The sequence below is a fragment of the Antrostomus carolinensis genome, unplaced genomic scaffold, assembly GCF_000700745.2.
Source record: "Antrostomus carolinensis isolate BGI_N321 unplaced genomic scaffold, ASM70074v2 scaffold4115, whole genome shotgun sequence".
Lineage (NCBI taxonomy): Eukaryota > Metazoa > Chordata > Aves > Caprimulgiformes > Caprimulgidae > Antrostomus > Antrostomus carolinensis.
This window is the reverse complement of record NW_010318328.1, coordinates 213,989-221,734: the sequence shown is the minus strand read 5'-3', so window position 1 is coordinate 221,734 and position 7,746 is coordinate 213,989. Positions and strand designations below refer to the sequence as shown.

The following is a 7,746-nucleotide window of genomic DNA, read 5'->3' as shown; positions in this document are numbered from 1 at the left end:
CTCTTGTTGCCTTTGATGTGGCTGGTGATCCAATGTCCTGCAATGGTTAGACAAGTGATCAGCTTGCCAGCGCTGAGAGGAGACAGAATCAGGTTGCTGCGAGGTCAGAGTTTGCTTCTCTTCTTAAACACTGAAAGGTCAAGTAGAGTTTAACTACCATTGGCATCTTTGAAATGTTGTAATAAATGCCAAAGCAAGGTGATTATTTTAAGTCCATGCAACAACTAAAAATCTTAGGGTAATAAAAGGAAATAATTTTAACTCAAATTATCAAGATGTTACGTTTATTGGTAAAGACTTCAAAGAGTACATTTCACAACCACTTGGAGCTATTTCATGATCTTTGAGGAGAGCAAAATTTTAATTTGTGGTTCCTGTTCCAAAAAGCAACTAAGGAAAACTAGGAAAGCAACTAGGAAAGCAAGTAAGATTGTGGGGGGTTTTGGTTGATGGTTGGTTTTGTTTTGGTTTGTTTTTTTCTGCTTCTGAGTACTTGCGCCACTTACTGCCACTATTACCAGAGCAGTTTGCACAGCATGTCATATAGTACTTCTATATTTCTCCTTTAAGCCTAATAAAATATGTTGCTATTGAAGAAATCTGTGATACATATGAGAGCTTCCTAAATCACAAGTCTAGCATGTTTTTATACCAAATAGCTCAAGCCTCATGGAATCAATAATTAATTTATTAACTGAGTATCTTTTGAAAAAAAAACAAAATCAGCAGTCCTTGCTAGACTGTCTGCTGCCAATTCATAAATAGTTGATGACAAAAATGAAAAGTGTAGAAGTAAAATTCAAATCTTAACGATCAAAGTATCGGGTACCTCATCTATCACAACTTGGAATAAATATATCACAGAATGTGTCATATCTCATTGACACTGCAAGACATAATGCTTTCCCTTGTTATCTAGCTAACTGCCAAGGCTACAAAGTTTATAGGCTGCTAAGATAATGTGCTAGTGGTAATCCACTTCAGTTGCAGAAATATGAAGTACTGTTGAAATATATTTCTACTTGGTTTATTCTTTGCTCTCAAGAGGACAGGATACTATTTCACTTCCTCTAAAGAAGCCCAGAGAATTAAAAGCAAAACATCAGGATAAATTATGCTAAATGGTGGACTAGACCCCAGAGGAAATCATGCTTCTGTGGTCCAGCATTCCTCCATTTATCTTACAAATGTTACATCTAATGTTAATTTTGTAAAAGGAAAGCATTCAAAGATTCATCTGATCCTTTTAATAACGGTTTTAGTGTTATAGTGAGATTTGTCAGACTCATACCATCATAACTTACTTTTCTAGTTTTGACAGACCATTCATACAGAAAATATTTCGGGCTACTAATACATAACATTTTGTTTCACAAAACACAAAATAATCTAGTAATTAAACTCCAAAACTTAACAAATAATTGCCAGCAAGCAATTACCATTCAATTAAAGAGTAATTACATGGTTATTTGTGCCCTGTAAAATAAAGCATTACTGAAATCAGTAACGCAATCAATATTTTAGCAGAAACAGGATGCTGCAGTGATGGACCTTTCAACCTGTGCTGATTAAATTGTCATCCAAATAACAGTTTCCTAGTTAAATCACCACATGTTTATTTGTCTTGATTAATATGCAAATTCTCTTCTGATTCCAGTAAATCTCCTATATTTAAAAGCGCAAAAGTAGAGTGCTATCCTACATCAGCAGTGATGTGCTGTGTGTTTCCACTGATTAATTACATTTTACAGAATGGTGATGAATTTGTGGATTTTATGAAATATAGTTGTCTATAATGAGTGTAAAATAGAGTTATAAAAGATGGAGCTGATCAGTAATTTTAACAAAATCACAAAAATAGCCTTGTTCTATGTTTTTATTCAAATTAAATATCCTTGGGATATCTGGGGAATATTAAAACTTTGAGAGGAAAAACAAGGAAGTTAGCTCTCAACAGGAGTAGAAAATAAAGGAAAATCAGACATTAATGAATGATTTCTCAACATTTTACTATATAAACTGTCAAATATACTGATGAAAATGTAATTTAGTTTCTGACAAATTTAATTTCAAACAAAATAACAGGAGTGAAACTCCAGTGTCCCTTCTCCTCTCTCTCCGAAAATCCAAATAATAAATACATTTTCTCTTCATAAAATCTTTTAAAACAGTTTGTTTAATTTTTAAAATGTTTTTCTTGGATTGCTATCAACATATGGAGTTTTATGGAAAAGATTTGTTAGCATTTGAGCTCGAGAACAGAATGTTTTGTAGTTTTGTTAATTGAGCTCTTCTACTGAAGAAAGCTGCTAATTTTAACTGTTCTGTAATTTTTTTTGGGAGACAGTAAGTGCCAAGTAAGCACTTAGACATGCACGTGCCTGAGCACAGACTTCTGTAAATCAAAAGAGCAACAATTCTTTCTTGTTTAAAACCCCCACGTACCAGCCTCATAGTGTCTGTTAGACAATATCCCTGTGCAGGTGATTTTAACAGAGAGTGCATGTGTGCATCTAACTTCTGTGAAACTCAAATACTCTCCTTTTGGGTTTACTTTATTACAGCTGGGTGAGTCTGGGCTTTACTACATAGCCATCATAGTATGATAAACAACCTAAAACATAAAAAAGAAAAATGGAAAAAGTACTGAATAAAATGAAATACAAAATGGACAAAGGCGAAGGTAAAAAGAGGGGGGAATAGTTTTATAGAGATAAAATAATAAACCAAAAAAATGATTTTGTGCTACTTTGATGTACAGTAAAACAAAATAACACTAGCAGGCTGTGAAAAATGAACAGGTTAATGGTACCTCAGTGTAGTGTTGCTGGGAGTTGTCTTCATTTAAACGCAGAGTTTGTCTTGCGTTGATGGAGGGCTTTGCCACTGTAAGTTGATGGAGTGAAGTTTAACTTGGGTTTCTTTGTGAGCTAGAAGTCGTTTTGGAAACGCTTTCCATTCAAACCTCATTCATTGCTGCAGCTTAGTTATTTTATACAATGTTTCACTATGTCTTGTCAAAAGCTCTATTATTCAACAGGGTAAAATTTGTTTCGACCAGACAGAGCAATACTTTTCCAAACATGAGGAGGTTGTGTTTTTATTAGCTGGCTTGGGGAAGCGTTGATTCAAGTGATTTTTTTTGTCTGTAAATCTCTGTCTGTATTATGATGGCAGCTGTGTAGGGCGATTTCATGTACACATATTGATGTAAGGGATAAATATGGTAGTTAAAAACAATAGTTAAATTTAACAGATCTGTAAATAGACCTTTAACATTTTGGATTAAAAACTGCAATTGTAATTTGTAAGCTGGTCAAGGGCGATGAGATTTTTTGGCAGGCTGGGCTAACATTCTTGGTTTAACCTATCTGTAATAATTAAAAACACCAGTCAAGCTGTAAAGATAAGTAATCAGTTTTGGAAAAGCTCAATGTCAAATTATTATTGCCTCTTCAGAAGTAGGCAGTTCCCTGCCATGAGTCAGAAGGCAAGGTGTAAGATTATGCTGCATTCAAGGTTTCAACTTCACCTCTTGGGCAGTACCACTTTTATTTTCTGTGGTGCAGGTGTGTGGCATAGACTTTGAAGCAGTTACTGCTGTGACCGCTCTCCACTAGCCACCTGTAAGGCCATGGAAGCCCTGGATAATGGAAAAGCTTGGCTACTGTATGGGCAGTAGAGGTACATGTAGATGTGCCTTCTGTGAGAAGCCTGGTCAGCCCTGAGCTGGTTCGTAGCGGCAGCTGACAGCAGCGTGGCTGTATTTGTCCAGCACAGGGTCTGAGCTGATAAAATTCTGGTGCACCCCTTCTGAATAGCTCTGGTGTCCCTACAGCCATTGCATTGTTAACCCACAACCCCTATAAACCACGGCTTGTGAGTGGAGAAATACATCTAGTTGCATTTTCAAGACTTTACACATGAATTACTTTACACGTGCATGTGAATTTCTTGAGCTCCATTTTACAGACAGTAGTACTAAAAAGAATATATTAATTAGTGAAGTAGTGGTGCACAAGGGCTAGCAATATGGATTGCTTTCTTTCTGGTCTCGTGGTGCAGATTAATAAAAAAAAATCTTAGCTTTCTAGTCATTTATGTGACTTTGAGCTAATGGTTGTGTTGTTTGGCAGTTTACTGTTAGTTCATTTGAAACCTGTACAATTCCTGTATGTTTAATCAACTTATTTTTTCCTAGGCAAGAATTTCTAGTGTCTTTTTTGTGTGTCATTGATGGTTCATATATTTTATACAGGTCAATACCATGCGTAGTTAAGCAAATATTTCAAAAAGAAAATGCATTTTCATTTATCCTCTTATTTCATCAGCTCGCGACCAGGAAGACCCCCCAAGCGTTCCCTAGGAGTTGCGATACAAGAAAACGCACGGCTTCTGCCCCATGGAGTTCCAGGCCTCTTATCACCAGGACTTATCTCTCCAACAGGTAATAAAATCCATCAGATGATCAGCCTCATCTCTTCATACTGCACAGCAGTTAAAATAAACTAATATTGATCTAACTGCCTTGTCCTTCAGGGCTTTTTCAAGCTTTACCAGAGGTTACATTATTGGATTTTTTGAGTGTTCATGAAAACTCTGTTTTGTTGCTGCAGTGACTGAAATCTAATGGATTTGTAATTTAGTTCTTTATTAATTGTAATTTCCTTACAGGAAATTCCATTAAATGTGTTATTTTAGTAAAAGAAAAAAAAAAAAAAAGCTGAGAAAATGAACTATTGTCTCAGAGAACCCTGTAGCATGCATTTCTTCCTTTCAAATGCATGTGTATTTTAGTTCTCGTGGGATACGAGCAGCGTGGCTAATGCGTCTTGTATTGTATTGTAACATCACTAATGTATGCTGGGAAGATAGAGAAATGCTTGTACGAATTATAGAAGGAACACTTGAAAAGCAGATAAGGCCACATTGCCACAGTGGATTGTACTTTTAATAATCTGCATTTGTTACCGTAATATGAAAAAACTAGCATGAAAATATGTGAAATTATAAACAAGCCCTAAACCTAATTTAATGCATAGTATTTTATTTCACTTCATTAATTTATTAATAGAGTTTAAATTAAATCTTGTGCTATCCTGATGAGTGTTTTAATTTTTTATTAATTGCTGTGTGCTGAAGGTAAGTTTATTTTGGTAATAAAGTTATATTAACAGACTGTATTCATAAAAGTAATTGTTTAAATATTCAACAGCCTTAGCAGTTGTAGGATTACCCTCAAAGTCCAGTGTAAATATATTGTATCTTCGTAATTAACAAACTTAGTGAAGTGTTTAGCTGAATATAAAGTCATAGAACATCTAACAGGAAAAGCAGAATTAAATGACTGGTAGGAGTCTAGTCACTTCTGACTTGATCTTGCAGATAACTCTGCTTGCAGAACCTATTGCACTGCAGCTGCGTGCCTCAGCGGGTCTCCGTGTTCAGGGGAGTAACAAACCTGAGATGTTTAATTTCTTCTACAGCTCCAGGTGTCATGAGGGCTTCATGTTGAACCAATAACCTTTATCGCTGTGGAAGTGGAAATTAATGTTCTTAAGCAACAGTCATCTTAACTGAAGTAGTTAGTAAATTATGAAAGCATTTTGCTAGAGCCAGGCGCCACAGTTGAGCTGGTGCAACTTCATGTGCTGTTCATACATGTGGCTGGGATCAAGCACTGTGTTTTCACTCATATGAGCAGTTCATCAGTGAGGGGCTGTCATGTTCTCAGCTCAGGAACTTCATGGATTTGATATTGTTTATGTTATTACCAATAGCCAGGAAAGCACAGAACCACCTTGCAGTAATAATATCATCATAAATCCAGAATATTCCATATTATTTTACCATTCTGTGTGTGTTTGCAAATAGAATCATAGAATCATAGAATGGTTTGGGTGGGGAGGGACCTTAAAGATCATCTAGTTCCAACCCCCCTGCCAGCAGCAGGGACACCTTCCACTAGACCAGGTTGCTCAAAGCCTCATCCAGCCTGGCCTTCAACACTTCCAGGGAGGGGGCATCCAAATAGGGTATGAAATTATGCAGACTACCATATTGCTTTAAGTTGGAAATACTTGAGGATGCAGTGTGCTGAGTATGCACAGTAAAATTGTATCATAGACACATTCTGTGACTCACAGATATTTTGAGTATCACAGAGTCTGAGTAAAAAAAAAAAAAAAATTAAGTTGGATGTCTAGACTGTTGTAAGTTGTTTGGAGTCTAAAGTGATGACCGGGATACATCCCACGTTGTTTAACGCGCAGTGGGCTGCATGAGAAGATTGGCCCTGGGGCGCTGTCTCTCAGCTGAGGCCCAGGGTGGCCGCTGTTCTGACCTTGGGAGCCACCTATGAAAACCTCTGCATGACCAAGCACCACAAGTCCCAGACAATGTGCCTCAAGGAGCTGAAAGGTAGTTTTGGGAGCAGCTTGTCAGTGGGAGAAAACGCACATTCCCAGAGCATCACAGCATCACTGGAAACCCTGGATGAGACAAGTCCTCACAGAGGAAGCAGCCCTGCTGCCACCAGCCCGCAGCAGAGCAGCTCCATGCTGTAGTCTTGGCACTCAGGAGTCGGAGCTCCTAAAGTGTTGGAGTTGTTTTATGTTCTTCATAAAGAAGGGGCAGTGTAAAATTTGGAGGAATTGCTGAGTGAGGAAAGGTGCCAAAAGATCCTCTTGTAAACTCAATGGGGATTTGAGCTGTTGTAAACTTGATGGGAGTAGATGGGATATGAAACCTCCATTAGCTTTATTTATACCTATTTACACTTAATTAGTGACTGCTTTCCTCCTTTCCTCTGGTTGCCTTCAACACTTCTGCAGTTGGATTCTTTCCTTTTGGCTGAACTAAGAACAAAATGCATTTTAACACTTCTCACACAATAGAGATTTTTCTAGCAGATTTCCAAGCAGTGGCAATAAAAGTTGCAAGGATATTAACCTGTTGTCTACTGACCAAGTTTTAATTTGGTTATTTATGGTCTCACGTGCATATAATTTGCTCTGGTTCTGACAGCTTTGGCCCACAGAATTTGTATTTAAAACTGAACGTGTTTCCTGCCCCTGGCTGCCCCCTGCTCGGTGACTGGTCGGCTTGGCGGAGGTTTTCTGCTTGGAGCGCTCTCTGCTCCCAGGCTGTGGTTCAGATGGCTGTGGGAGGGGAGCAGGACCAGGGCTGGGACAGGGGCTGAGGGTTTGCAGCATGGCAGGGCTGGATCCATCCCTTCCAGTGGAGCGGATGCTGATATGGGGGCAAGATCAACTCTACATCTCGGCAACTTTTTTGGTTACCTGCTTCCTCTAACTGCAGTGTAATTGCCTGAAGTGTTTATTTTGGATAGCATCTTGTCTACTCCTTGATAGTCCCTGTGTCTGATCTTGTCCATTCTTCCTATGACACAGGTATGCAGACAGTTATGTTCACCTGCCTTCATTGTTCTTATTTAAAAAAATAATAATATCACACTCTTCTTACGTGGCTGCCTCATTTTCTAATGTGTTCAACTTAGCATCTGAGTTTTCTTCAGATAAGGTAATTTTAGTAATAGACTCCACATCAGCAAATGCACATGATACATCCATCCATTGCAATTTTTTACCTCCTTTTTGTTCTTCTGTCAAGCTGAAGTGAAGGCATTTGTGCCCAAGCTTGGTGTGGGTTAGATGGGCAGGTCTCAAGAAGGTGCTGTTCTGGCTGCAGAGCTCACAGACCTGTCTGTAGCTGGTATTACAGAGT

General features: G+C 38.1%; 1 protein-coding gene across 1 annotated transcript in view; it reads left to right on the top strand.

Annotated features, from left to right (window-relative positions):
* The first annotated feature begins 4,335 nt into the window (after nucleotides 1-4,335).
* DACH2 (dachshund family transcription factor 2) overlaps nucleotides 4,336-7,746 on the top strand; it is a 137,483-nt gene continuing 134,072 nt past the window's right edge. Inside the window, exon 1 of the mRNA XM_029085162.1 lies at nucleotides 4,336-4,447. The gene's annotated coding sequence lies outside the window, so the exon portion shown is untranslated. The remainder of the gene's footprint in view (nucleotides 4,448-7,746) is intronic.